This window comes from Tyto alba, unplaced genomic scaffold (genome assembly GCF_018691265.1).
Source record: "Tyto alba isolate M040663 unplaced genomic scaffold, T.alba_DEE_v4.0 Super-Scaffold_9, whole genome shotgun sequence".
In the NCBI taxonomy this organism is placed as follows: Eukaryota; Metazoa; Chordata; class Aves; order Strigiformes; family Tytonidae; genus Tyto; species Tyto alba.
The window spans coordinates 36,644,053-36,672,025 of NW_024881330.1; positions in this window are offsets into that span (position 1 = coordinate 36,644,053).

Consider the following 27,973-nt stretch of genomic DNA (forward strand, 5'->3'; position numbering starts at 1 on the left):
AAAAGTTAGATAAGACATTTTATGCGGTCTGTAAACCACTAGGACCTACTGAATAGCACCCTTAAACCAGTGCATTTAAATAGCAGCTAATTTCAAAACAAATTGTACAAATATTATGCTCAAATCAATGAAGACAGCAATTCTAGGCTAGAATTAATGCTTTCCACACTGAAAGCAAACTGGGATGAAACTTCCAGTTTCACTGTGTGTGAACATCAGTGAAAGGAGCCTGTAATTTCTTTGAATTGTGGAAAGAAACAAGATCACTCTCCTGCTATTCTTCTGCAGCCATTTAATTTCCTGGGTGTACAGCTCACTTTAAAAGTTTGCTAATAACTTAATTAAATAACAAGCTTAGACTCTGAGGCACTTACTCCTGCCAGTCTCTGCTTTATACAGATATGGTTGTATTAAACTGGCTTTGTCACAGAACTGTTCCTTCTTCCCCCCCCCCCCCCCCCCCCCCCCCATCCCCATGGTGTGACACAATTTAGTTTACGGACAAACTTGGAAAGGTCATTCAAAATTTGTTGATAAGATATCCCTCTATAAGCATGTTTTAATTATTACGAGCCAAAATGCAAAAAGATATGAAAGGAGTTTAAAGAAGAAGAAATATTTTAACCTACATAAAGGCTCCTAATATAGAAAATGAAGTATAATAAACCATAAAAAGCATAAAATACTAAATTTTTTTTCACACAGAGAAGATGTGACAACGCAGGCAGGCCACCATCTTACTGAGCTATTCTCACTGAGCAGGACCGCTACATTTCAGAGTACAAGGATATTTGGAAAGAATAGCTGGGATCAGCCAATTTGTTAACCTCTGGGCTAATCCTGCCAATTGTGGTGCTGTTTGTAATGTGGGCACCTGTTCAAAAAAGAGCAGAACAGAGACAACTCCCTTTACACAAACTTTTCCATTTTGTGAACCACATCTTAAAGGAGACCACATCCCTCCCATACAGACTGTGGGCCACCTCCCATCCCACCAGTAACCAGCTAATATTTCTGTAATAGCTATAGTAACTGAGTGTATGAATTCAGCTGAGAAGTAACAAAAAAACCCCAAACATGGACAGAATTAGGAGTTCTCAGCGTCTTTTAATTCTATTTAGCATCTAGAAATGAGGCAGCTACAGCTCTCTCCAGCTGACTGATGTCCTCTGGCTGGGAGATACTCAGTGCACCAGCCATAACCACTGTCTGCAGAGGAAAAGGACACTGAGTCACAAAAGCCAGGGTAGATGTCACTTGAGTGAGGACATCAAACCGCAGTGGCTGTTTAACCATCAGAGAGAGAGAAAACCACCTCCAGAACTAGATCTGGAGGGAAAGGGTCACACTTGGATTTTCCTGTTGTTTCCACTGATCTTTGAGGAACCCAGGCACCTCACTTTTCCTCACCTCCTGAGTATGGCACAAGTCGGGTGCCTAAAATCTGGCCAGTTTTACCTACCAGTCAGTACTGCAATCTGTGTGTCAGAAGGAAAATGCAATGAATCATGAAAGGTGCCTTGCAAAAGCTGAAGACGCTCTGGGGAACTGTCCCAAGGTGAACTTGCTGTGGGGAGTGCAGCTCCAGGGATTCCTGCTCCGACACGCAAACAACATGTGACTTACTGTATCCGTCACAGTTCTAAGTTTAAAATGTTTATTGTGCTCCTAATGTTTTATCCACCCTGAAACTAAAATATTGTCCAACGGAGTGTTGAGCTGTGGCTAACTTCATAGAATATCTGTTGGTGACTTACTGGGAAAAGAATAAACAAACAAACCAACCCCCAACCCCCACACACACCCCCAAACCCAAAACAAAACACCAAAAAATCCCCAAACAAACCCTAAAAACAGTAAAAAAAAAAAAAAAAAAAAAAAAAAAAAAGCAGAAATATTTCATTTCCTCCACAACGAAGATGAATTCCTCCAATTCTTTAAAACTCACTCAGTGCTCCCTCTCCTTCCCATCCTCTTTCTCGTCCCCATAATAAGCATTATTTTAAGCTCATTTTCAGCTGGACAATTAATAGCACCAAGATAGCATCATTGCACTTTTTTTTTTTTTTTAATGCATGTTTTGAATGGGAATTTCCTTAAGAAACATACAGCAACTGCACGCTGGAACAGGCCCAGTTCGGTTCACAAAACGCACCACGTCCCCAGGAGGCCCCAGCGCTGCCACATGTCGCAGGCTTCCCCCAAAACTGCGGGGGACGCTGAGGAAGGAGCCGGCGGAGTCACTTCCCGGTGGGCGGGAGGGGCGGGGAGGGGAGCCCAGAGCCGGGAGAGGGGAGAGGGGAGAGGGGAGAGGGGAGAAGGGAGAAGGGAAGGGGGAGATGGGAGAAGGGAGAAGGGAAGGGGGAGAGGGGAGAAGGGAGAAGGGAGGGGAAAGAGGGGAGAGGGGAGAGGGGAGAAGGAAAAGGGGAGAAGGGAGAAGGGAGAGGGGAGAGGGGAGAGGGGAGAAGGGAAAGGGGAGAGGGGAGAGGGGAGAGGGGAGAGGGGAGAGAGGGGAGAAGTGAGAGGAAGGGAGAAGGGAGAGGGGAGAAGGAAGAGGGGACAAAGGAGAAGGGAAAGGGGAGAGGGGAGAGGGGAGAGGGGAGAGGGGAGAGAAAGGGAGAGGGGAGAGGCGAGAAGGGAGAGGGGAGAAAGAAGAAGGGAAAAGAGAGAGGGGAGAGGGAAGAGAGGAGAGGGGAGAAGGGAAAGGGGAGAGGGGAGAGGGGAGAAGGAAGAGGGGAGAGGGAGACGGGAGAGAGGAGAGGGGAGAAGGGAGAGGGGAGAAGGGAGAGGGGAGGAGGAAAGGGGAGAGGGGAGAGAGGAGAGGGGAGAGGGGAGAAGGGAAAGGGGAGATGGGAGAAGGGAGAAGGGAAGGGGGAGAGGGGAGAAGGGAGAAGGGAGGGGAAAGAGGGGAGAGGGGAGAGGGGAGAAGGAAAAGGGGAGAAGGGAGAAGGGAGAGGGGAGAGGGGAGAAGCGAGAGAGGGGAGACGGGAGAGGAAGGGAGAAGGGAGAGGGGAGAAGGAAGAGGGGACAAAGGAGAAGGAAAGGGGAGAGGGGAGAGGGGAGAGGGGAGAGAAAGGGAGAGGGGAGAGGCGAGAAGGGAGAGGGGAGAAAGAAGAAGGGAAAAGAGAGAGGGGAGAGGGGAGAGAGGAGAGGGGAGAAGGGAAAGGGGAGAGGGGAGAGGGGAGAAGGAAGAGGGGAGAGGGGAGACGGGAGAGAGGAGAGGGGAGAAGGGAGAGGGGAGAAGGGAGAGGGGAGAAGGGAGAGGGGAGAGGGGAGAGGAAAGACGGGCCGGGGGAGGGCGGCGGGAGCGGAGCTGAGACCCAGCCCCGACCGCGAAGCTCCGAACGCGCAAACTTCTGCTGGGGCGTCTCCCACTCCCCACGGGAGTTTCTGCTCTCGCAGCCAGCCGTGACCCCCCCGGGGCTCCCCCCGGCCCTCGGTGGAGGCAGAGAGGGGGGTGGGGTGGTGGTGGTGCGTCGCGTTCCGCCGCCGCCACCCCCCCCCCCGCCCCCCCATCTCCCGGGCAGGGAGGGAGGGGAAGCGGCGGCCGGGTCTGATGGGGAAACCCAAAACACGGAGGAAAGCTGCTCCCAGAGCAGCACAGCCGGGGCGGGGAGGGCGCTGAGCATCCCCGGAGGGTCACGGAAAGGCCCCACCGGGCCCAGCCCTGCCCCAGCGCGGGCACTCACGCCGTTAACATCGTTTGCTCTTTTCTTTCTAAGGCACCATGGTGGATCTTGCTGAAATTTTGCAGAAATGTGATAGCCCGCCGAAAATTGCGTCGTTTCAGATGAGTTTGTTTAGTCTAAGCGAAATTTTGAATGATTAAAACAGGTTTAATTTATCAAGCTGTTTTGTCCTGATCACCTTTGGGAAAATCCTTTGATAAAGTACAAGGCTGACCAGCCCTTAATGCATCTCTTCAAAAACATCAGACCGGTTGATACTGTTGGGTTTAGGTTTATAGAAAATACAAAGGCATTCTCCAGTTTCAGAAGAGAGAACTCATCTTCACCAAGTAAACTGCACATACGTTACTTCTGGGAGGTTATACCAGTGATGAGGATAGATGTTTTTACTAAGAAATTTAGTGTACAGTTGCACTATAGAATCCAGAAACGTTTAGCAAATATGTTTTTACAGTTGATTTGCTTTTATTAATAGCTTATATAGCTTTTCCAATTGCAAATCTTCACCAGTCTTGACATTTTATTTCAGCCATTGGGAAGACAATAATCACTCAAAGAACCACAGCTGCTCTGCAGGCAGGCTCAACTCATTATTTCTAATTAATATCTTTCTATATGCAGACATATAAAAAAATCTTTTTGCTTTGTCCTAGTGTTTATGGCAGTGATGTGCCAGACTGCCAGTAAATTTGAAACCTGAGGAGTTTGTTTTCAGAGTCTCCAGTGGAGATCAAAGTTACAATAGTCACTCTCTCACTGAAAGATTTTGCCTGTATCAGGCTTATTGGTAGAGTTGTTTCTATTACTGAGCAATATCTTTTTCGTGAAGGTTGGACTTCTATAACAATAAAATAAATTAATGCTGTCCAAAAATAAGACAGAAAATTTTCCCCATACTGGGGACCAATATAATTTAGCACTGGATGTAAAACAAAGAAATATTCTCCTGCCCCAGTTCCCTCTGGTATGGTTTTCCTCTGATACCTTGTGAGGGAGGCTGAGCTACAGCTATTTCCTGACCTACAGGGCTTTGGAGGGATCATTGTTCCCCAGTAAACTAAACCTTGCTGAAGAACGCTTATTAACAAACACAACTCACACATAGTCATTAGCACAATATTTATGCATGACATTGCCTTGACTATCAGTGTCACCTTTATACAGCTAGGTGTTTGATTTTCCACCTACATGGGTCTAATGCTACTGTACTTCAGTGGACCCCTTAGTTTTGGGGAGAGAACAGAGAAGAAGGCTAGAGATGTTTAGAATATATCCAGTATGAGCCATCAACCCCACTGGGAAAGGGTGATCACAGCAATGCTTTGTAAAAAGTTTAGCATGGGTAAAAAGGCACCCATTTGAAAGGATCCAACCTACCCTTAGACTTTCTAAACTTTCCTGTTTCATGAAAACAGTTCTAAACCTTCTTTATTTTCTAAGGCTAAAGGACAAATATCTTTTGAAGGCCTTTCAGTCATATTTATATGATTTTTTCAATAAACATAATATAATGCTGATTAAAGCATAATAAAGGAACATCCATGTGTGCAAAGCATCTGCCCTTGATCTGCGAGTCTTCCCTTCTGAAGACGTATATACTTTCATCTTTAATTTTTTATGTGGAAGTTTTTGGCTACAAGTTAATCAGATAATTATGACAGTTTTATATGAATTTTGACCTGTTCCAAAAACACTGCAGAGGACATCCCACACTGTTGGGTGAAAATAGCTCATATGACTTTTTTTTTTTTTTTTTCCCTACCTTATCATTGACAGGCTGCTGCTGAATAACAGTAAATCTCCAATTCCGATTTAGCTTCCATGTGCAAAGCCTCTTGTCTGTCACTCCTGCTTCCCAACCACAGCACCTGCTGTAGTACAGTCCTGTGAACTTCACCAAATGCTACCCAGTATCATACCAGGTTGTCCCGTGACTCTGAAACACATCTCTGGTGTTGGCAGAAGGCCACGTTGCTTTTAAAACCCTCTCACTTCTCCTAACCCTGGAAAAAATGTTCTTGAAAAAATGTTAAGAGCTGTAGAGTTTTCCATTTTGATTTCAATCAGTTATGAGTCCATGTGCTCAATCTCTATTTAAGGGAGTGTAAAATAGCCCCAAGGCAATGTCCCCGACAGTTGACTCTTCTTGGATTTCAATTATGTCATCAGAGACTGTAGGGCTGGGCACAAGGAGGAGCTGAGGAATGACTGAATGAAATAGACCCACCAGTCCTCTTTCAAGGCGGGTTGGAAAGATGCGAAGTATCTTGACACACTTTGTCCTCTCCTACTAGTCAAAGGACACGTAGAGTTCTCTGCTGGTAGTAGTCTTTCCTTCGATAAATCTTATAAAGCCTTTCTTAAGACTTTATTTTCCAGTACCAGCCTGTCCATCTTCTCACACGCATGCTGCCAAAGAATCCTATGCAATTACTGGGTTTATGTGGTGCTAAAAGAGCCTATAAGCAAGGTTATCAAATAAAAAGCACTGCTTGGTTATTTTTCAGCATGCCTTTTTTTTTTTTTTTTTTTTTTTTTTTTGGAGGAGCTAGTCAAAACCGTAACTATTTATTACTAAATCTAAAGAATTTACTTATATGCTGTGGGCAATCTTCTGACTATGGCAGCGCACTTTGTGTATGGACACAAGTTTAAGACAGCATTTTACTATTCCTGCTTATTCCATTCCTAAGAGACACGAGAAATATGTGAAAGCCTCCCCACCCTGCTGGTCGAGAGGCTGCTCTTCAACTTGCTTTCCCTACCTACCTGCCATGAAATGGGTTCAGGGGGTTAAAAAGAATTTTAGTAATTTCTAACTTTTAGCTGTAGTTATGGAGTATTTGACAGAAAAAAAAGCTGGTGGAATTACTGAATCTGTTTTTTCCAAGTGGCTTTAGGGTATGCAGCTATAACATAATGAAAGACAAAATTCTTTATAAGAATGAAACAAAGTTTCTAGTATGCTTGGTGCTGGGTAAGTATGCACTGATTTATGACAGGAAAACGATCTGTTACTTCATTGTAATGCTCTTCTGGGTCGATTTTGCAGATTACCGGTATGACACAGCAGAATTTATAAATAAGATTAACTGATTTTATAGCTTCACCTTGTCATTCTTCCACAGAAATATAATCTAGTAGAAATCAACTACAGATGGCCAAGTTTCCAGACTTTGTAACAGGAGGCTTTTCATTATTAGGACTGCAACATTATAGAAATGACTACAGGTGACAATAAAGAAAAAAATCCCTGTGCACATGTATGTGTGGAGTATGCTTGCATTGTGCATGTGTGCATATGTAGGCATCTGCGCATTGCTAGTGTAAGTTTTCTGGCCTTGGGGCTTTCCTTCAGCTGTTGTAAGGTGGCCAGTAAGTATCACTTTGCCTGTTGCTTTCTGCTCCAAAACATTTTGTTTTGATTTCTTCTATTAGTTCTCTCTACCTGTCAATCAACTATAAGTTTCTCTGTGATTTTAGCAGTCTTCTTTATGTGGCCCTTAGGAGGGCCCAAGAATTTTTACCCTCTGCTATCTGAACCTGTTCCTTCCATCAATAACATATGCCATTGCTGAAGCTGGAATACTATACACTCCTTCCTCTAAATCCTCACTTGTTCTGAGGCATTGCTACAAACAACGGGACATGTTGACAAACTGACATAAGCATTTAGAGTTCACCCTTTTTTTTTTTTTTTGTCTTAAAGATTTTTCTCCTTTTATACGGCTACAGAGTACGGTTATGTGCCATCAGATTCAATTGGTATTTTACCATCATACCTCCCTGGGAGCATATTTAATCCATTATTGACCACCTAAGCTTTGCCTCAGAACAGTTAGAGATGCCTTTTTGTTTCAACTTAGAATACAATCACATGTCAACATTTTGCAGAGAAACTGGCCAGTTCTGTTCTGGTTTATGTAGATACTTGCTTTTTTAAGCTAGCAGTTTCAATACTTAAAAATAACTCCAGACTGAATAAAATGCATAAGAAATTGATAACAAGCCCTTATATCAAGGAAATATCCATGTAGAGTATGTATTATTTTGCTTTGTCCTAAGATATTTCTTCTCATATCTAAAGCAAACATTTGATTTATCTCTTAAAGAAATGAACATCCAAAATTAAAGGACAATGTACTGTTCTATCATCTCTGAATACCTTGTTTCATTACAATGACCAGGCAAATTTCCATCTGTAGTTTTGAAAAGAGGTTCCTGGCTGACCCAAAAGCTATATGTTTTATCTTTCTTGGTCTCCAAGAGCTTAGCCAGGTAAAGTAGTGCAGCTCAAGTTACTTCATCCACAAAACTCCTTCTGAAGTCTTGCCATCTGCCTCCTTTTTTTTTTGAATGGTTTGGCAGACATTATGGAAAACATAAAATCTTGGCTATGCTGAGAAACATGTCCACCTCTTCTTTGCTGCAAGAATGCTGTCCCTGTCACTCGCGTTGAAGAAAAATGCTACACTGTACTTCTTATAAAGTTGATGTGCTGAGATTTTCTGGATGGTATTCAGTTAGCATTGCTGACTGGATTCATGAGGCACCAGGTCAAAGGAAAATCTGCCTTGTACTTTAGAAAAACTTAGACTCAGTCCTCAAGGAACCGAGGAAGTACATTGCTCATTGCGGCAGCATAGATTATATCCGTATTAGATTGTAACCTCCATTTTGTCTTGTAACTCCCATGCGATTTAGGGCTCCCATTTTGGATTGCGTACTGAGATTGTGTCTAACTTGTGTGAGTGAATTTCTTCTATTGATCTTGTATGAACTTAATAAAATAATCAGTCTGCGACCTATTAAAGCCTGATCATAACCTCATTTCTTTTAATATGTTAATGAACAACACTAATGCCAGTAATAGGGTGAAATAGAACTGAAATAGGAACGGATACAGAAACCTCACGTGGACAGCAGAGCATATACCTCCTGCTTGGAAATGCCATGCTCCAGCAGTTACCTGATGACTACATCCCCTGCCAAGCACAGTGCTGGTAGGGGTAGGAGAGGAGAAGCAGCAATCACTGGACAGACCTCCCAGGTAATCCCCAGGGTGGAGAGCAATGAAACACCAATGTTGTCTATCAGACACTGGTGACGAAATAGAAAAGAGAAGAGAAAATTCATCTCTTGAGATTACTTTTATCCTGGTAGCTTCTGCCCAAAGGTGGACTGTGTATGGGAATGGAGACAGCAGAGGCTGTTGGGTACAGAGGAAAAAAGGCAAAATAGGAAATAAAAGTGTGAGCAAACAACAAAATCTGCACACAGATTTGTAAGTAAATACTTGAGGAAGTTGAGATTCTTTTTGCTCATTTTACAAGCAAGAACCCAGGCACAAAGTTTAGTCCTAGCTGAAATTTCCAATTCCCTAGTTCTCTATTAATAGAAGTGCCTGGTGAGAGATGTCAGAGGTGCAGAAAAACTTCCATATGAAGAGTGATTGAAACAGCCTGGGACTTCTTTATTTAGAAATGAGAGAAATAGGAGAGGCTCAGTTGGAGAGATTCAAAATAATGAATGGCTAAATGGAGGCAGATAGAGCCAAGAGTTCCTATTTCCATGGAAGAAGAAGGCATCCTTTGAAAGTAAATAGCAGAAAACTCAAACCCAGTAAAAACAATTATGTTTCTGTGAGTCAAATTGTCAATCACTAGAGCTTGTCACTACAAGGTACCATTAAAGTAAAAAACTTGGGAGAATTCAAGAGAGAAGTATGGATGAAAGACTTCCCAACTTAAAATGCAAAAGAATGGGTAAAAACAAGCCTACCCACTAGGAATTAATACTGCTTGAAAACAGACACTAAACTTTAGGCTAATGTCAGCAGGAAGAAATTTTTCCTAAAGATATGTTATTTGGTAGCTAGCCATCTGCCACAAGGTCCTTTGTTGCAGATAGCATTTGACATTAGCTACAGTTAGCAACAAGGGTCTTGCTCAAGGGACCACTGCATAACCTTGCTTGTGTTGTGCCTCCCAGGAAGATGAATTAGGTTTTGTAATTCAGAAAAGACTTCTCTTTTTTTTTTTTTTTTTTTTTTTTTTTTTCTGGTAACTAGCCATCCCATCTATGCCCTGTGCTGGGAAAGGGATAAGCAGTTATGTCATATGGGAACAGTTTTCCTGACTGCTGTTCTGCCCAGCTGTTATTTATCCCAATAAGTTTGTTATCTTTTAAATGTGCTTGTCTTCTTTACAGTCTTTCTATTGCTCACAGGTAACTTCTTTGCTCCTAGCTGACTGCTTTCGGATTCCTCCTCCTTCCTAACCACATCTCAAAAGAACCATTTCTGGCACACCTCGGTCTGAAGGATTAATACTGTACTAAACATTGTTTGATCCGTATTTCATCCCATATTTTAAAAACAAAAAGTTTCCTGCTCTTTTACTCGCTCACTCACTCAGCTGCAGTGAGCAACTTTTTGTGCAAGCTCGGAATGTCAACACGTCGCCAAATAAAACAAATTAAATGTCCCACTAATAAGTTGGGGGGGTGGGGGTAGTGTGCTTTTAACTATTGTTTTTTGCTAAAGTCCAAAGAAGACATTAAAACTATCTTGGAATATCTACAAACCACAAGGATGAAAAGAAGGTGCTATTCCTAAGCTTTCTTCAGGTGAGAAATAACAGATGGAGGGAGATAAAAAGAGGAGCAGGCCCCTACTATGTATGGGGAGTTTTGTGTATGTGTGTGTACAACTCTGTGAACGGCAGAGAGTCACACAAGCAGAAGCTAATCCCAGATGAATAAAATTACTCCCCAAAATTACCCCTAAGAAACTGCTTACAACTTCAAATGAAATGCAGACTTTGAATTCTTATTTATTATTTTTATTCTATGACTAGCTGCATAATAATAATGAGCTATGTTTAGCTTCATGAACACTAAGAATTCTGTTTATCATTTGAAAATTAGTGCCTGCATGTTACGAAATTTTTTGTAAAGTTAGAGCATAAAAGATGAGAAAATATTTTCAAACAGAATGGAAAATATTGAAATAATAGTGTTTTTCAGTAATATTTATCAAGGTTTCTTTCAGCTGATCACTAGATGCAACAGTGGGTAGAACCAAAGAAAACGAGGTTCAGAAAGTGTTCCAGCGAGGGAACAAAATCTTAGATATTTAAGAAGCTATATATTTTCCTGTTTCTCATACATAGTCACTTAATAAATCCTTGTCTCTCACTGCATAACATCACTTTGTATAACTCCGTTCTGTTTGATATCAGTGAGACAGCAATAAAAGAGTATGAGCAATCCATCCTCTTCAAGAGAAAGACTTTTTGATTTACTTATAAAAAGTACAGAAACCTCAACAGTTTACCATTTAGACAGTGGTAATGATTGATTCTCATAGAGATTTATTCCCTTTTCTGTTCATGCTATGTGGTAGTAAACATGCATAATCAGCAAATTATAAATAGTAAAGGATTTATAAAAGAACAATGTAAGCTTTTCTGAAATATCTGCTGCATTATTCCATGAAAACTGGATCCACTGAACTCTGGAATTGTGAGCTGGCTACAGAATGATGTTTGGATGATTGTGAAAACACATCTTTCCCTCAGGGGGAAATGTTAATTAACATATCTACTGTTTACATAGAAATGAATTACCATTTCCTTTTTTTTTTTTTTTTTTCTGGCTTCAGCTATTAGTTATGATTGGGAAGAGAAGGAAAATTTAAAACATTATCTGGAGGTATAAAACCAAGGTTAAAGCACAAAAGGTTATTAAGTGTTGTAAAGCAATACAAAAAGTAAAACACCCACAATGAAAAACACAGAAGAAAAATAAAGTAGTATTTATTAAGGCCTACATCTCCAAAGAAACTTCTAAAATATATCAAGTAAAAATTAGTCATAAAAATCACCCATTATTTTTAAATACCAATTTTATGTTCATGAAAGTGACCATCATCTAGCCAGATAGAGTTCTCAAATATTTTTGTATCTACACTGAAAAATATGAAAATGGCCAAGTATCCAGAAAACAACGCAAACTGTTTAAAATGGGTTTCTTGGAAGTTAATGGACTTTTTGGGCACTTCAAGTGTAATTTTAGACAATATATACTATATGTTTTGGAGAAGTCTTGGAGAACCAGAAAGGTGAAAAATTCTGTTAACAACAGAACTATATAGCTTATTGGATTTGGTTATATGACACTTCACATGGGAATTCTGCAGTGTTGTAACACCAGATTCACTTCTCTCTGAGATATAACATAGCAAGAGACTTCTGGGACATTTAGGAATTATAGCTGTTATCTCCAAATTTCCTGGAAGATGTGAAGGTTGAAGAAGAACCAGATGTAGTTAGCTAACCAAAATACAATTAAATAAAATAATAAAAAAGGGGACTGGGACGGCGTCTGTTTCAGGGTGCAGATAAGTGCTTCCTCAGCAGGTTGGAGGGTGTTAGAATTCAACATTACACGAATGCAAGTAGCAAAGAGATTCATGGGGTTTTTAGCTTGTTTCACTACATATCTTCAAGATGGTAAAAATGACTAGTTGATTACAATGTGCTGCTGTAGTATCAGTCACACTTAAGTTGGCTTGTGAAATTAATGCAAGGAATTAAAATAATTTTTAACAGCTGCTTTGTAAATGCATAGAAAATGCCAGATCTCAAAGAACTTAATTGAGATGATAAATGTCAAGCACACTGCTGAAAGAGAAATACTAGGAGGAAGGAAAGTCATGTATTTCAACAAAGAAGGGACAGTTAAAGACAATCTACCTGTGGTTTTCTGCAAATTGTGCTTTTATGTCATTTATAATCTAGTAGCATGTGGAAATCTCAGATCACTCATGCTTCCTGTATTTCTCCTATGCTTATCACAGTTTAAATGTTCCTGTCTTTTTAAGTGGGACATTAGAACTGATACAATGCTAAACTCTCTAGGAAATGTTTAAGTGTTTAAGGTTAGTGATGGATGACTTTGGAGAAAATGCAAAGAGGTCACTTGTCCAGAGTAACTGGTAAACATAGTAATGCAATCTGCACTGAATGTCTGAAACATCCCCATTATAAATGGCTCTATTAGAGAGTAAAACATAGAAAATTATTTCAATGGTTGCTTTAGCTTAAGCCTTTTACATATAAGAAATTACTCATTACTTCAAATAATTACTCACTTATTTTTTTCTGTAAGTGTCAACAACTTTTATTTTTGTGCCAAGACATTTTTCTTTAGTTTTAACAGAGGAAATGGGTTCATTTTAAATTGTCCCAGTGCATAAAAAGTAACAATTTGCAAAGTACCTACATGGTTTAAAGCCAAAAATTAAATGGTCAGGGACAGGTTTTCAAGGAATAACTGACTCTAAAATTCTTGCTTGAACAGCAATTATTTTTATTGCCTAAAAGTTTCTATTACTCTTACTTTATTCTCTTTAAAGTCAATATACATCTCATGAAAAATGCCAGATTAAGAGGTTTATAGATTGAAATTTTGCATTATCCAAGGAATGAAGACAGTACAGTACAAAACTCCACATGTGGCTTCATCCATGTGTTTTAAATCTGACCCAAAGGTTGTTAATCCAGACTGCCTCCATGTGCATTTAGGACTGAGCATCTCTCTTTTAGACAAGTTTGCCCTAAAAAACACTCAAACATTTTAGGAGTTTGGCAAAGGGCTTGTGCTGATACAGAAGAAGATTCCTGGTAGAACTGGGCCAAAATTTATGCCAAAATTCTTCTGTTATTATATTATTTTCAAAAACCAAAATTAGCTCAACCTGAAATGTTTTAGGGAATTGTTTTGGTATATTGCATTTTCTGCAACGAAGGGATATTGACTTAATTGCTGAATCTGATCTCACTGGTTTCTGTTGTGAATTTTTTTCCCCAGTTTTTCAAGTATAAATTAATTTTCTCTTAGAACTTTCCTTCAGTTTCAATTTGTAATCTCAATACTTGACTCAGAAACCAATTTTGTCAGTTTTGGGAGAAGGTTTAACCAGAATGGAAACACAAAAATTACATTATATAAACAGCAACTACACAACAACAACCAGAACTAGTAATATCTAAACAAGAATTATCACCTTTTCCAGTTAAGCTAGATGTAATTATTTTCTTTAACTCCCAGTGACTCTGATGTGAGCAGCTATAACTCAGAGATTCAGAAACTTCTAATTATTGGTATTGGACTGTAAGCACTGGGATTTCCTCACACTATCAAGATATCAAAGCCGGTCTCACAGCTCTTAAGACACAACTCGATTGTCCATCCTGTTTTCCTGAAGAATGTAGGACACCTTTTGGAAACTCGTTCTTACCCCAGAGTCAGAGAAAACATCTGAGAAATATTAGTGCAGAAGGAATATGCCCATTGGATAGATCAAATATGTTTGGGAACTTGATGAAAGGGAAATTTTTAGTGCTATCTTTAATAGTAGGATTTTGCTGTCATGAAGTAACCATAGATGTAGCAAATTAATTGTAGTTAATTATCTCCCCTTCTACCAGTAAATAATATAGAACTAATACAGTAACAGTACTTCCAGATTTTGTTGTAAGTAGTCTACAGTAGTTTTAAACAGCAGTAAACAGATAAAACATGTTAGATCTTTTACTGATATCTGTGGCACCTCAAATGTTATTGGACCCACATAACACTTTGTCATATCATAAATCACAACATTTAAGAATGATGGCCATTCTCTAAAGATAAACATGAAACTTTTGCTAACACAAAATTTTTGGACTTTCTTAGATTTTAGTTTCACGTATCTCCGAAACAGTGCCTCATTTACACTCACTGTTGATTTGCTTTTTGAACTGTTTCAATTCAATAGGCTAGTAGACTGAAAAATAAGATTATGTTTTTAGAGTCTGATCCTAAGCCAGTGAACTTAATGAATTAACACCCTTTTGCTTAAGTTAGGTGTAGGTTGGACCCTCAAATCTAGTAATAAACAGTACTTACAAAATCTTAATCTTATCTAGTGCTTGCTTTCTTTTCTCTATGCTCTTTTTTGCAAATTAATCACCATATCTCTTCTCACTGCTGTTTAAGCTATGAGTCTGAGGTAATTGAAATCAATGGGGAAAAGGACATTTTGACATTGCACCATTAATAATGCTGCCAACCTAATTAAACTAATCTTAGGAGATATAAAAATATGGGTCTAATAGACCATGGGAGACTCAGTGGGCATCTTACTCAGGGAAGAGGAGTACACTGAAAGCAGTACACATGGGCCTATAAGGGAAAACCAAGAATACTGTGAGAAGAGCGTGGTGTTATGGGAGGTGTAGGGAGCTGAGCAGTTGTTGAACTAAGGACAGTGGAGAGGACTTGTGTCTGAAATATCCTGACGCCCTCAGACACCCTTCTCCCTTATCTGGGCTTTAGCGTTGTCCCTGGAGGCTGTCACATTTAAGTTGAATTTCTGCATTTACCTTCAGGATATCCTGAGCCTCCAGCCCTGAAAATGGACTTAAGTAAGACAATAATGTATTTCTTAACCTTATCTCCTATGCAAATGAACTTCTGTCTAAAACAGTTTCCCTTTCATTATGTAAAGGTATTTTTTGAGTATCCTACCCAGCTTTGTGGACATCTCTCATTATATTTCTTTGTTGACTGTAAATAAATTTATATATGTTGTTCAAACATGCCTTTTCCAGACAGACATAATAGTGGTGCCAGTTAGCAGCGCCTCTGAATAGTTGTGAGCCTAAGTATGTAATTCTGTATAACATGACTTCTGAAATGTCATCATACAAAATAAATGAGAGCAATAAATGTGAGTCATTAGAGTGTCTTAAAATAAATTATATAAAAAGATTGCTGCAATTGGGCATATTATCCTGGGAATATCGGACACAAATACCTTCAGTTTTTCTGACTTCAGAGGAATGTGTTTATAAACGGAAGTAAACAAAGCTTCTCTTAGATACACTAAATTCTCATGCCAAGATAATTTAACAAAATACAGTATTTGCTTTTTTTGATTGTTAGATCTTTTTGTTCTGCTTACATAACAAAAACACTTAGGTCCAATAAAATGTATTTCACACCTTCCCTTTGCATGTCTGAAAACTAGCCAGTGTGAAGGGCATTTTGTGTAGTCCAGTAGGAATGAAAGATGACAGACACCCATAATCCCAGAGTTTATTTCATCTCTACTCTTCATGGTAAGGATCAATCAGATGCATCTGGAATAGTCCCTTGAAGTTTGTGCCAAGTTGTTGAACAAGGCAGTAGGTTTGTTGATACTGTTAGCAATCTCTCCTCTGGAAAAAAAAAATAAAAATTAAACCCCCCAACTTTTACCTCCTCTAATCCTCTGGAGTAGAGCCCGTTATAAACAACAATGACCATTCACTTCTTTTAGCACCTCCCTGAGTAATACAAACATAGGTGTCATCACACGTGGAGACTTTCACATAATATTTAGATTCAGTATTTTCATTTAAGAGTTTCTTCTAGAATAGAACAGTCAGCAAGTACTAAAATAAAGATAAATATAAACAAATTAAGGAAAACAAGGATGATGAAATATATATCATTTAGACATGAAGTCTCCTTAAAAGAAGGAACAGATACTCTACAGAAAGGACAGTATTCTGTTATTTTCTACTGCAAATGATGTTTATGTTTTTTTATAACTCTCCCATGCCTGTGTGAAATTTGGTCAGACATAGTGCCTTCACCGTTAAACTATCAGAAAATGCATTATAAAAAGAACAGAATGAACTGTGGTTCCTGTAACATCTGAAAGTAACAGAGCAACTATTATATGACCTCATTAGCAGCTTATGCATAACCTTGGCCATTACAACTTGTTTTAGTAAAAGAGAGAATGTTGGGAGAGTCACTGGACCTCATCCATAATCTTTTAGCAAATGAGCAGTACAAATTCCCAACTTATTTTCTTCTGGACAGCCATCAAGAATAAGTAGAAGAGACCATAACTTCCATCTTTATACCAATGAGAAACCCTCTAATAGACTGATACTCTGTGTAAGTATGCACAGGAAAAATCTCCATTTACAAAATCTACAGGAAGTTTTCATTCAATTTTTTAATTTGTTTTTAACTGTCTACAAACAATACCAAGCAGCTGGTTTGCTTTGTTTTATTTGTATCTCATTATCTGAAAAAAATGTTCATGAGATCAAGTTTTGGGACTCTACTGCGATCTATCCTCAGTCTGGATTTAAGGACAATATATATTTATATCGCCCTTCATATGCACTTGTGAATAATACTTCAGCATTCCATGATGAGTTATGTAAGTCCTGAATGTGAGAACTGATCATTAATAAATTACCATATTATTAAAAAAACCCCAAATTCAACACATTTTCCTGGCTCTGCCCTGCTAGTTGCATCTGTGTTCAGCTGGTTGAATGAAACAGTAGCTAAACAATTTACCAGGAAGGCAGATTTATCATGCAGCCCTGAATTATAAGCAATAGTTTGTTAGATGAGAGACAATAAACTACACATTGGAAAACACTACAGTAGTGATTAAAAGCAAACATGGACCCAGTCCTAATGGAGCAAAACTAATGACAGGATAACACAGGCAGCTTGGTACTGCATTCCAGCACTTAGAAATTAAATTATTAAAATGCGACAAGGAGCTGGTAGAGCTGTAGGTCCAGGTCTTACTGACATCTAGAACCCACTTCCCTCAGGTAGTCAGCAGGTGCCCGCCCTGAGCATGTGAGCAGTTCCTCTAAAATCAGCTGCTTTAAAGCGTGCTAAAGTAGATGCAACATGCTCCAGCCAAATAAGAGTAAAATGACAATGGCTGTTCGAGGGGAAGTATCTTTGGGGATATCATCATTGTTCATCTCATTGTTCTTATCTGAAGGAGTAGGTTTTTTTCATGAGCTGGAGAAGGATCAGTGTGTATGGCCATTAATTATTATGTGATTATGAGCCATTTATTGTAGCTACAGAAAGCAAGTGCAGTCAAAGGCATACTAGAGAGGTATTAGCAGCGTGAGGGGTTTAATAAGATTTGCATGACAGGATGTTGTACCTCCTTTCTTCCAGATGTAGACACTGCAGCAACAAGCTATTGCAGGACACAGGTAGTGAGCAGTACACAGAGCAGCCAGCTGCTTTGGAGCTAAAATCTGGTGGCCCTCTTGTCAAGATGTCTCTTCACTAATTATCCATGTCAATTTGTCTTTTATGAACCTGCCTGATAGTTTCTAGTTTTATGCCATAAAAAAACAGATTTGGTCTTCCGACTTGAAGCAAGGGTGGTGTAGGAGTGTGGTGTTTATTCTGCTGGTGTGGAGAATTAATTTCTCTGGGTTTACGTTTCTGCTGGAACAGCGTTATCGATGAGTAATTGCTGAAGATTGCTTACTTAACGATTATAGCTGTGTAAAAAATTGTCAAGGATGACCAAACCTTGGAAAGTTCTTTTATTTAAGATAGTATGATAGTAATTTCACAATTAAAGATGTATTTTTTTAAGTGAGTAATAATTTTTTTTTTTTCTCTCCTGGGAGTGTTTCACTTCTTTTAAATATATTTGGTCATAGATTTATGTTGGCTCAGTGAATTCCCTGTAAATATGGCCCTCCACACACCATACTGATCTGAAATTAGGCATCTTGTTGAATTAATATTTAATTTTTCTTTCTTTGGAATTTTGATTATAGAATAAGTCCTTAAACTCAGAAAATATGTACACTTGTCTTAAAATTATTTTATTTGATTAGTGAGTTGGAATACATGTTAAAAGATACTACTTTTAAAAATTAACTAAGGAAAGAAGAGCTACAAAGTATTAAAATATAATTCAGTTATCCAGAATGTCAAAAACTCTTCTCCGTGATCAGAGGAAATAACTCTGTCCATTTGGTTCTTCTCTAAGAAGAAATCTGAGTAAAGAAATGGCCTTTGAAACATGACCAAAAGTCAACAACATTCAAGCTCTCTCTCAAACCCACCAATGTTTGTGCCTAGGAGGGCATCGTTAGGGCAATTACTTCATTAAACAGCCAGTCCATTTTGTTTATTTGTTACACTCTTCAAAGGAGCACAGTAGACCCTCATGGAAGCACTTGTGTATCTAGTAAATAGAAGCAGGTTAATTATATGCCTTAAAATCACAGGACAGAAAACGCTATCCCCTTGTCTCCTGCTAACCCACAGGCAGAAGCAGAGCTGGGGAAAGGCAAGATATGCCTTGCATGCCTGGTTTTAGGCCCTGCATGACTCTAAAGCTGCATAGCTCTGTTGAGGATGTAACTCTCTTCTCTTGCACAGTTGTGGACACATTTACACCATATGAATATTGTAAGACAAGTATAGCATTTATTTATGGCAGTTAAACAATATTACTGCTTATTGCTTTTGAGAGATGTCAGGAAGAAGTGTTTATTGTATCTCAAAATATCTGCCACGCTTGCTGGCATTTACACACCTTTTTTTTTTTTTTTTATCCCTGGCCTCAGATTAATTTGTCTTTAAAGAAGATTTACTTTAATTTCAGGTTATACTGTCATATCCTTACTTTTAAAAATCTCTGGCAATCAACACCCAACACAAATACTTTCTCTAGAGGGGTTTGGAGGGTTTTTTTCAGGATCAAGTTACCAGAGACTTTGGCTTTGTCAATATCAGTCTTAAAGAGGATTCTTCAAGAAGCCAGAAGCATGGCATATCTCCAGCTCTGCTTGCCTTCAGTTTACAGAGGCATCTCCTAGGTAGCAGGTATAATGATTGCAGAAATGCTTGCAGGCAGCCTACAGATATCATATGCAGGTGTGGCTGAGAGCATCCAAACTGCCTAACGCTGAGCTAATAGCATGTCAACAGTATACTGAACCACTAACTATGCTTAAGAGATGGTGTCTCATTTTATTATGGAAGCAATGCCTGGAGCCATGTTTCCATGTTCGCTATCTTGGCATCTCTCAAAGCACAATGTAAAAATATCTACTGTGATTTGGGGATTTTTTTTCTGCCTTGTTTCTTTCATGTCTCCTATTCTTGTTTTCCTCCTCTCTTACATACCTAGAACATCAGACAGAAAAGACTTCTGCCCAGCTGCTTTTCCCTCCTGAGCAGATTCACAGTGCACCAGTATTTCTTGGCTATAACCTGACTTGAGATTTGGACCGGAATATCACTTACATGTAACTGAAATGAGGGTAGCTGTCCGATCTTGGTCTAACTTCAACTATAGCAATACTATGACTTCTGTTTTACATATATGTATATGAATAACATGTCTCTAGTCTAAAGTCCTAGAAAAATGAAGACTTTGTTACTTCATTTTCCCTAGATCTTACATTAGTGATTCGTATTAAACTGTTAACAGACAGTGGTAGCAAAATATTTGTACTTATCCAAAATTACGTATACCAAAGTCTAAACGGGGTGTGATTAGTATAAATCCATAAATCACTGAAATATTTGGAAGAAGACTTTTTAAAACAATTTTATATGTGTCTGTGATATAGTGCTATTTCACTGTTTAAAGTTATATTTTCAGAGATGTAGAAAAAAGAAATGCATAATTCCTTTCTGTAGTGTAGAAGCAAGAACCTATTATCTGAGTGAGAAAAGAGTGGATCTAGCTGATTCACAGTATTGATTAGATACCTGTTATGGTGCTGGAGTGATTCTGTATGACGTGCATATTAAGGCATATCACACAGTCTCACAGTGTTCCCTGCCCATGCCAAGCAAATCTGATGCTTCTGCCTTATTTTTTATGTATAGAGTAAGGAGTATGTGTATAATATATTAGAAGTGATCCACCTGTGTTTTGACTGTGGAGGTTCTTTCTGAACAGGGCTCGGGCTGAAGACATCACAGTGTTTAGCCTTCTTACTGAACCTGACTGCAAGATAAGAAGGGAAGAAGGAAGCAGAGAGGATACAGGAACATGTAAACTCTCCCTACCCCAGTGTGATGTCTACATTCAGGGGTCTGGAATTTTATTTTTGGTAAACTTAGAACAAGTTTAGAGGAGAGAATTAGGTATGTATTGTCTGCTTATATTTTTCTACTTTGCTGTGAACTGCTTCTCTTAGATTAACTTTCATTTTCTCATTAACACTTTTTCTTTCCTTTTTTTTTGTTAAGAATTTGTTCAGCTTTCATTAGCTGAAGGGTGACTAATGTCTTTCTATCCCAGTATTTCTCCACAGTTGCAATATTTCAGATCCAATGACAATACATGCTCTGTTGTTTCACTCTAAATTTTAGTGATTCATTAATTCTTCAACATAACCATATAATGGTCTTAATAGCATATGATATCCATCTTTACTGACTGCAGTAAATACTTCATGCTGAAATTGAATCTTCTACTTTATTCACGTAGAATCAGAAGCAAACCGGTAGAAGTAAGATAAGGCTCAGGATAAAAAAACAGTGCAAAAAGCAGGACCAATATGATTGTACTTATTCAGTTATCTTTTTCATCCTGTGTTCAGCTTTATCTTTTTACAACCTTGAAACCCTTTCCTTGTTTAGTCCTCTCAGCCTTTCGAGTTTAGGAGGTATATTTTTATCCTGGAAAAGAGTAGAGAGGAAACCAAAATGAATGTCAAGTTGTAAAACAACAAAAAAGTACTGTGAGCTGGCAGTCTAGTAGCTTTGCAGGACAACCCTGAATAGCTGTAAAATCTCACCACATCACTGTGTATCCAGTCATTCAGATGCTTTGATCAAAAGGAGAAAATCCTCACAGAATATCTTTAATTGAAAAAAAAAAAAAAAAAAAAAAAGAAAAAAGAAAAAGAAAGAAATGGTTGGTCATTAGTTGAAGAACAAGGGTGAATTAAATCAGTAAATTAAAAATTGGTGAGTTTTACTAAACAGGTATCTTCCCATTTAAGTTTTCATCAAACCCTCAATCACAATACAACTTTTCACCCCAAGGATAAGATTCTTTGCAGGAGGCAAAAGATTTTCAGCTCTGGTGCCAGACAGTAAAATGAACTCTGACAGGAACTAGGAGCCATCATTTCTTTGACCTTGCTCTACTTAACACAAGCACATTGCAGCACATACTTATGATGAAGTAAAATCAAAATAATTCTACTTCACAAACAATTTCCACTCTGGGGAGATGATAAGAAAAAACCCCATGTGGCAGATGCCACTATTATCTCCCAGAGTATTACTGGCAGGCACTGAGAAACCATGCTAATGAAAGTACAACTGTAACCTATATACAACAGTCTAGACAAGGAATACCTGGCTGACAATAAAAGCTACTAGACACTAAAGCATCTGACTGCCAGTGCCTTAAAAACAAAGTTCTCTCATTAGACCTTGAAATGTTCAAGTCTTACTGTTTTCTGGTCTTTTAGAGAAGGTGAAAACCAGCACAATGTGAGTAAAACCTGCTCACCCACCTTTTTGATAGAACTGCTTGATTGTTAGTCTTTGGCTAATGTTGTTCTGTATTTTAGTGTATCTATCAAACAGATCTCTTGGATGAAGTAGCTGCTGTTATTTAGTCTAAAGACTTGCTTTTGTGAACTTCTGTTTCCCATACAGAAGCTGTTGGCTAGGCCAGAACACCTTGAAGATGTTTTGGAGCTGGTTCTTGGGCTACACATCTTCCCTGGAGATCTGAAACTTTCCTAATATTTAACAGTAGAAACTAGACTCTACTTGACTGCACCTGCCTTTGGTGCTTTGATACTGTGTAAGAAAGTGTTGGTAAATCTCCTCGTTTCTTTAAAACCTTTAGTATTTAGAAAAGTGTGATAAAAGAGGTGGGATCAGGTGTACCTTCACCCCACTGTCTAGCAGGCCAACCATTTAACATTTGTTTCTTTCCCTACAGGCGTGGTATCTCAGACTGTGTGTTCCCTGATGACATTTTGGCTTCTCCCAGCTGGGAAGAGGTAAAAGGTACTTAAAACGGAAGAGACCAAGGTGGCAGAAAAGGAGTTAACTCCTGGGCCCAGTTCCTGTAATATTCCCTGTTGCTGTTGGGCTCCACGCTCCAGGTCATATTTGCATTGCGGCATTACAAGCATTCTTGGCTCTGCCTTTTTTCCTTCCCATTTAGTACACTGGTATTAATGACCAGCCTGCTATCCCTTGACATCTTCATGGAAATATTTAATGTCTTTCTTGTGGACAATAAAGTCTTTAAACACAGAAAATAAACCACCATCTGTGAGTGGTCTTTGACATTTGCAAACATGGCAATAAGTAATGTTAAATACTTTTAATGTCCATGTTTTCCTTATTACTCCAAAACACATCTCTCTCCAGTTTTATTTCACTTTAAACTGAAGAAAGCTTTTTTTGATTTAGTGTCAGCCATGTGGTATTCTAAGAAAGGTTGAGGGACAGAAAAGGGACATGTAGTACATTTATGATATCCACACATAAAATAAACAAATTCCAGGAAATTGAGAGATATCATGTAAAGATGACATTTCTATTCCATAGCTGTGAGAAGGACCCTTCAGCTGTGAGAAAATCATGCATTTTAGATTTTCCAAAAATAAGAGTCTGATCATCCCAAATTTTCCATAAAATCCTTTTTTTTTTTTTTTTTTTTTTTTTTCAGATTAAGCAATTAGATATTCTAAGTACTACAATACTCAGTACTAGCAGCAAAAAAAGCTAAAAAGCCTTTCACATATAGGGTATGTATGCTATCTTTTTTGTATCTCTGGTACTGTTTTTTCGTATTCTTGGGACCTACCAAATGAACAAATCCTCTTTTACCCATGTACCCCTACAAGACTGTATGACTACAGAGTATGAAATTGTGAGGTCCTTTGCAATATGAAGACTGTCTGAACTGCATTTTGATCCTGTCAACCTGGCAGAAGGCATTTTGCATGCAAAATTATTTGCTTTTGTAGACTTACACACACATACACAACTTATACATGTATACCCAATGTTCATCATTAATAAGTTTAAACACGGAAGTTACTTGATTTTTTAAAGAGGAGGAAACACCATCTTGGATAACACTGTTAAAAGATGCTGATTTGTTATTGATTCCTGTTACTTTCAAAGCCTGACTGTTGACTCTCTTCTAAATCTGTTCTTTGAAAAATAGTTTTAGGAATAAGTCAAGTGCAGTAAAACTGACTGAAATTAAGATTTTGGCAGCTATTACTACGAAGCTTTCAACAGTCCATGAAAAACTTCACAAATATGAAATTAATTTTATCCAAACATTTTTTAGGAAAGCTTTTTAAGTGTTCTGGATTTTCTTTACCCTCATCACTGATTTCTAATGAATATGTGTGTAAAATTAAACAAATCTGTTTCGTCTCTTGCTTTAGCTATTTCCTGGTGCTGTATTGGCTCTGTTTCATGATGAGCTGTTGATACTGCAAAATCTGGTTTGTGGTGTGCAAAATAATTCCGTTAAAGAAGCTAAATGATTCAAATATCCCAATACTCAGCAAAGTGGAGGAAACTAAGAGACCTGTTTAAAACAACTTGCTGAAGTTTCAGAAAGTTGGTACTTGTTAAAGTTCCCTGAACATTTTTTTTCTGAATATCTGAATTATTGAGAAGAATCAGTAATACTTCAGCTTTAAAGAAAGATATTTGTTTTCCTTCAGTTTTTTGAAATCTTTCACCTGTTGATGTAGTTATAAAAGACTCATATTTTAAAGAGAATGTGTTTGCTTTTCTTAATTGTCTTTTGTGAAGAATATGTTCTGAATGGGAGGGTACACTTTTCACATCAACAGGAGGTGCAATACACAAAGAAAGATGGCCCTAGGAAAGGCATGGTGTTCTCCTTGGAGGTTCTATTTGGTAGCATTATAATATCCCAAGTGTTAGGATTCATTCTAATGTAGGCAAAATTAAAATCTGTGTGACTATCTCTGTTTAAACATTTGGGTGAAAAATACTGCTATGGTAATGGGTAGAATTGCCATCTAGGAAGTTTGCTATATTAGGAACAAGACAATAAAGCTGTCCTGTGTTTCATACCTTTCAAAAAGATAGACAGATTGTCAATACATTTATGATGTAAAAGGAGGGAAAATTAATAGATTCATCTAAACAAAATGAAAGAAAACTCTTCAATTTCAAAGGGATAAATGAATTTTGATTTAGAGATGGCACCAGGTCATGGTGTAGAACAAAAAACTTCAACAGTGATGTTCCCTCTTGTCATAAAGGATCAACTAGGCTAAGTTACCTGATCTCCATTTGAAGAGTGTGAAGAAGACTTCATACTCAATTGTCTAGAGAAGCTAGAGGCTGGAAAGTGAAGCCAAGGCCATGCTACATTTCAGCTGGAATTTCATGATAATGAAGAAGCCAACACCTTCGCTAGTTAGGACATAATTACTGTTATACTATGATATATGTACTATTTAACTATAGCACATGTCTTTAATAGTTCATTTCTAGGAATTGAAATATGTGATTCTTCATTTTAGCTTTCCAAAATGATTACGGATTCCTGTATAAGTGCTACAGTATTTGAGATTTATTTTAATTAGAGTATCCAAGTGACACTGTGTAAACTTATGCATTTTGGCCTAGTGAGAAAAAATGTAAGAGCTAAAGCTTGTTGAAATTAGCTGCTAGTTGACTTAACTGTCTCCAATTTTGTTATAAAACAAGTCTTCCAAGATAAAATACACTCAAGATGGGTTGTGTAGCACTTGATGAGATAAAGTTAATAAATTCCTTTTTTATTGAGCACAATACTTGGAGAATAACTTGCTTCTGGCTGGAATACATGCACACAGCTGTCCAAAGAGAGCAGGGATGCAGCTACCTTGGTTAGTGCTACTGTAATCTTAAAAGACTCTACAGCAACATAATCTAACAAAACCCTTTTTCATCACTGATGGTTTATGAGGGGCACAGACATTTAAATACTGTACTCATCAGCTTTCATAGGAAATATTTGTGTATGATCTCATAGTGAATAAAAGTGGAGCTAAGGGAGAGATGGATAGAAGACACTGTTCATCTGGGATTGCAATATATGTCTAATAGCACTGTCCTTGTAGTGGCTGCATTCACGCTTCTTAGGTCTAAAGTTATTATTGCACCTCGGGCTCAAAGTAATAAAATATTTCTGCTACTTAGGATAAAATATGACCAGTTAAAAAAAACATTAACAGTATAGCTTTAGCATATGTTGCTTTTCTCAGATTATTTGTATTATATACATTCTTAAGCCTGAATTGTGTACCTGGTAACATGGGATCTCTATTAAAGTTTGATAATTGTCATTTCTAAGATAAAACATTTGCTTTTGTTGACTTCATCTATGATTTATGATGCACCTTGATTGTAATTAGTGTGATACCTAGAATGACAGAACACAACGTAGGTCCAGAAATATTTATGTTTAAAGTGGTCAAGAAGTTTGAGATAGTTAGGACCAGCTCCCATATTGTGAAAGATACTCTGAGGAAAATTCAGTCCAGAGTAAGAATTAATTTTGTTCTTCACTTTCTGCTTTTTCACTTATAATCAAATAATCTGTGTGTCTGGAATCCTAGTGAACAAAAAACTCCTTAGGATCCTCTTTAGTAACTTACCAATAGAGATGCTATATTGATAATCTTCCAAGGAGAATGCTATGCCCATTGGAAATACTGTCACTTTGTGTAAAAGAGTTCCTCTCTTGTTACGAAGCACAAAGTTGCACCTGTTTAGCACTGACATAGCTAGAATTAGTGTTAGATCTATACTAAAGAGTAACCCAAGAGAAATGTCACAAGAAGTGACAGAGGAGACATCAGAGGCTAATTAATTCTAACCTCAACTGAACAACAAGAGTATGCAGGGAACATACAGGAAAATTGTGGGGGGTATACTTCCACATGCCTTCAGGCCTCTTCCTCTTGATGGAGTGATTTAAGAAAGTTTAAGAGTAAATGAGGATGAAACCTGCACCCTTTAATTTATGCTTCCTTGTATGTTCTTAATCCTTTTTGGGGTTAAGATTTCATCAATATAAGACACTGTACATGAATTTAATAGGGAGTGGTTTACATCCCCTGACACTGTGTCTGAATTTGGCTCCAGATGTGATGCTTGTTTTACACTTAACCTCCACAGTATTTACTCCATTCTGGGAAAGAATTTACCACAGGAACAGCTCCACTTCTTGGTGTCAGGTAACACAGGAACATGTTTGGTTAATGAAATAAAACAACCTAAATAAATACTGGAAAAGTTCCATTTTTCCCTTAACAAAATAATGTTGAAATCCAAAATAGACTTATGGATGGATAATCTACAATTCCCATTTTGGATGCCTTCCATTGACTTCTTACAAAACAACATCCTGTTGTTGCTGGCCAGTACAGGAGAGTATGTGAGAAGCAAGAGCTGGAGAAAAGGTGTGGGTAAGACTCAGCTTGTTATTTATCACAAATGACTGGGTACATCTTTATGTGATCATGTCTTTTCTGCATACATCTCAGCAAAGGTGACAGAGAAATAAGTGTGTCCCATTCTCTATTAAGTGAAACCTAAACAGACTAGATTTCACATCCTGTGTTTCCCACAGAAATATTTGTTATCTTCACAAGCTCTTCTAAAAACCCTAGCACAGAATTCAATTACAGGCATTTTTTAATAAGTAGATTTGTAAATACTACAAATCAGTTTTGTATGAAAAATATAACTCTGCTCTCAAAACAAAATAAATATAGAATTATAGTGAAATGGAAAAGAATAATTTAGTTTCATGCAGAATGCAAAAGTTATGTGCTTCTCAGCTATGTATTTTTTTACCTTACCCTTTTTTTCCAGTGTGAGCCTATGTATTATTTAAAGGTTTTTTAACAGAGCTTTGATTTTTAGCCAGAACAATTTTAGCAAAAGAACAATTTATTTTTGAGAAATGTTGTGCCATGATGCATTTCTGTGAATGAAGAACAATTGTACTCTTTAAAGGTAACACATTGGATGTAATAATTAAATGACTGTGGTTTGGAAATACGATTGTTAACATAAAACAGATTTATAAATAGATGTCAGTTTTAAGTACTTCATCTCCAAATGAATCCAGAGATAGGTGCCATACTCCTGTGCTGCCTGAATTGTACTATCAGATTTTTTTTTTCATGTATAGGTCTTAAGAAAAGCCAATAATACTTGTTTTGTTTAAGGAAAAAAAGAAAAAAAAAAAAAGAGTAAAGGTAAATATCCAATAGCTACATTGCATATTCCCATTCAGCCTGTCAAGGGGGAAATGAATGAAGGCCACAACGTGTAAAGTTTACTGAAGTGTGAAGAGCTTTTAATAAATCTGTTAAACAACCAGTGCTTGCAATTAAGTTCTCAAAATC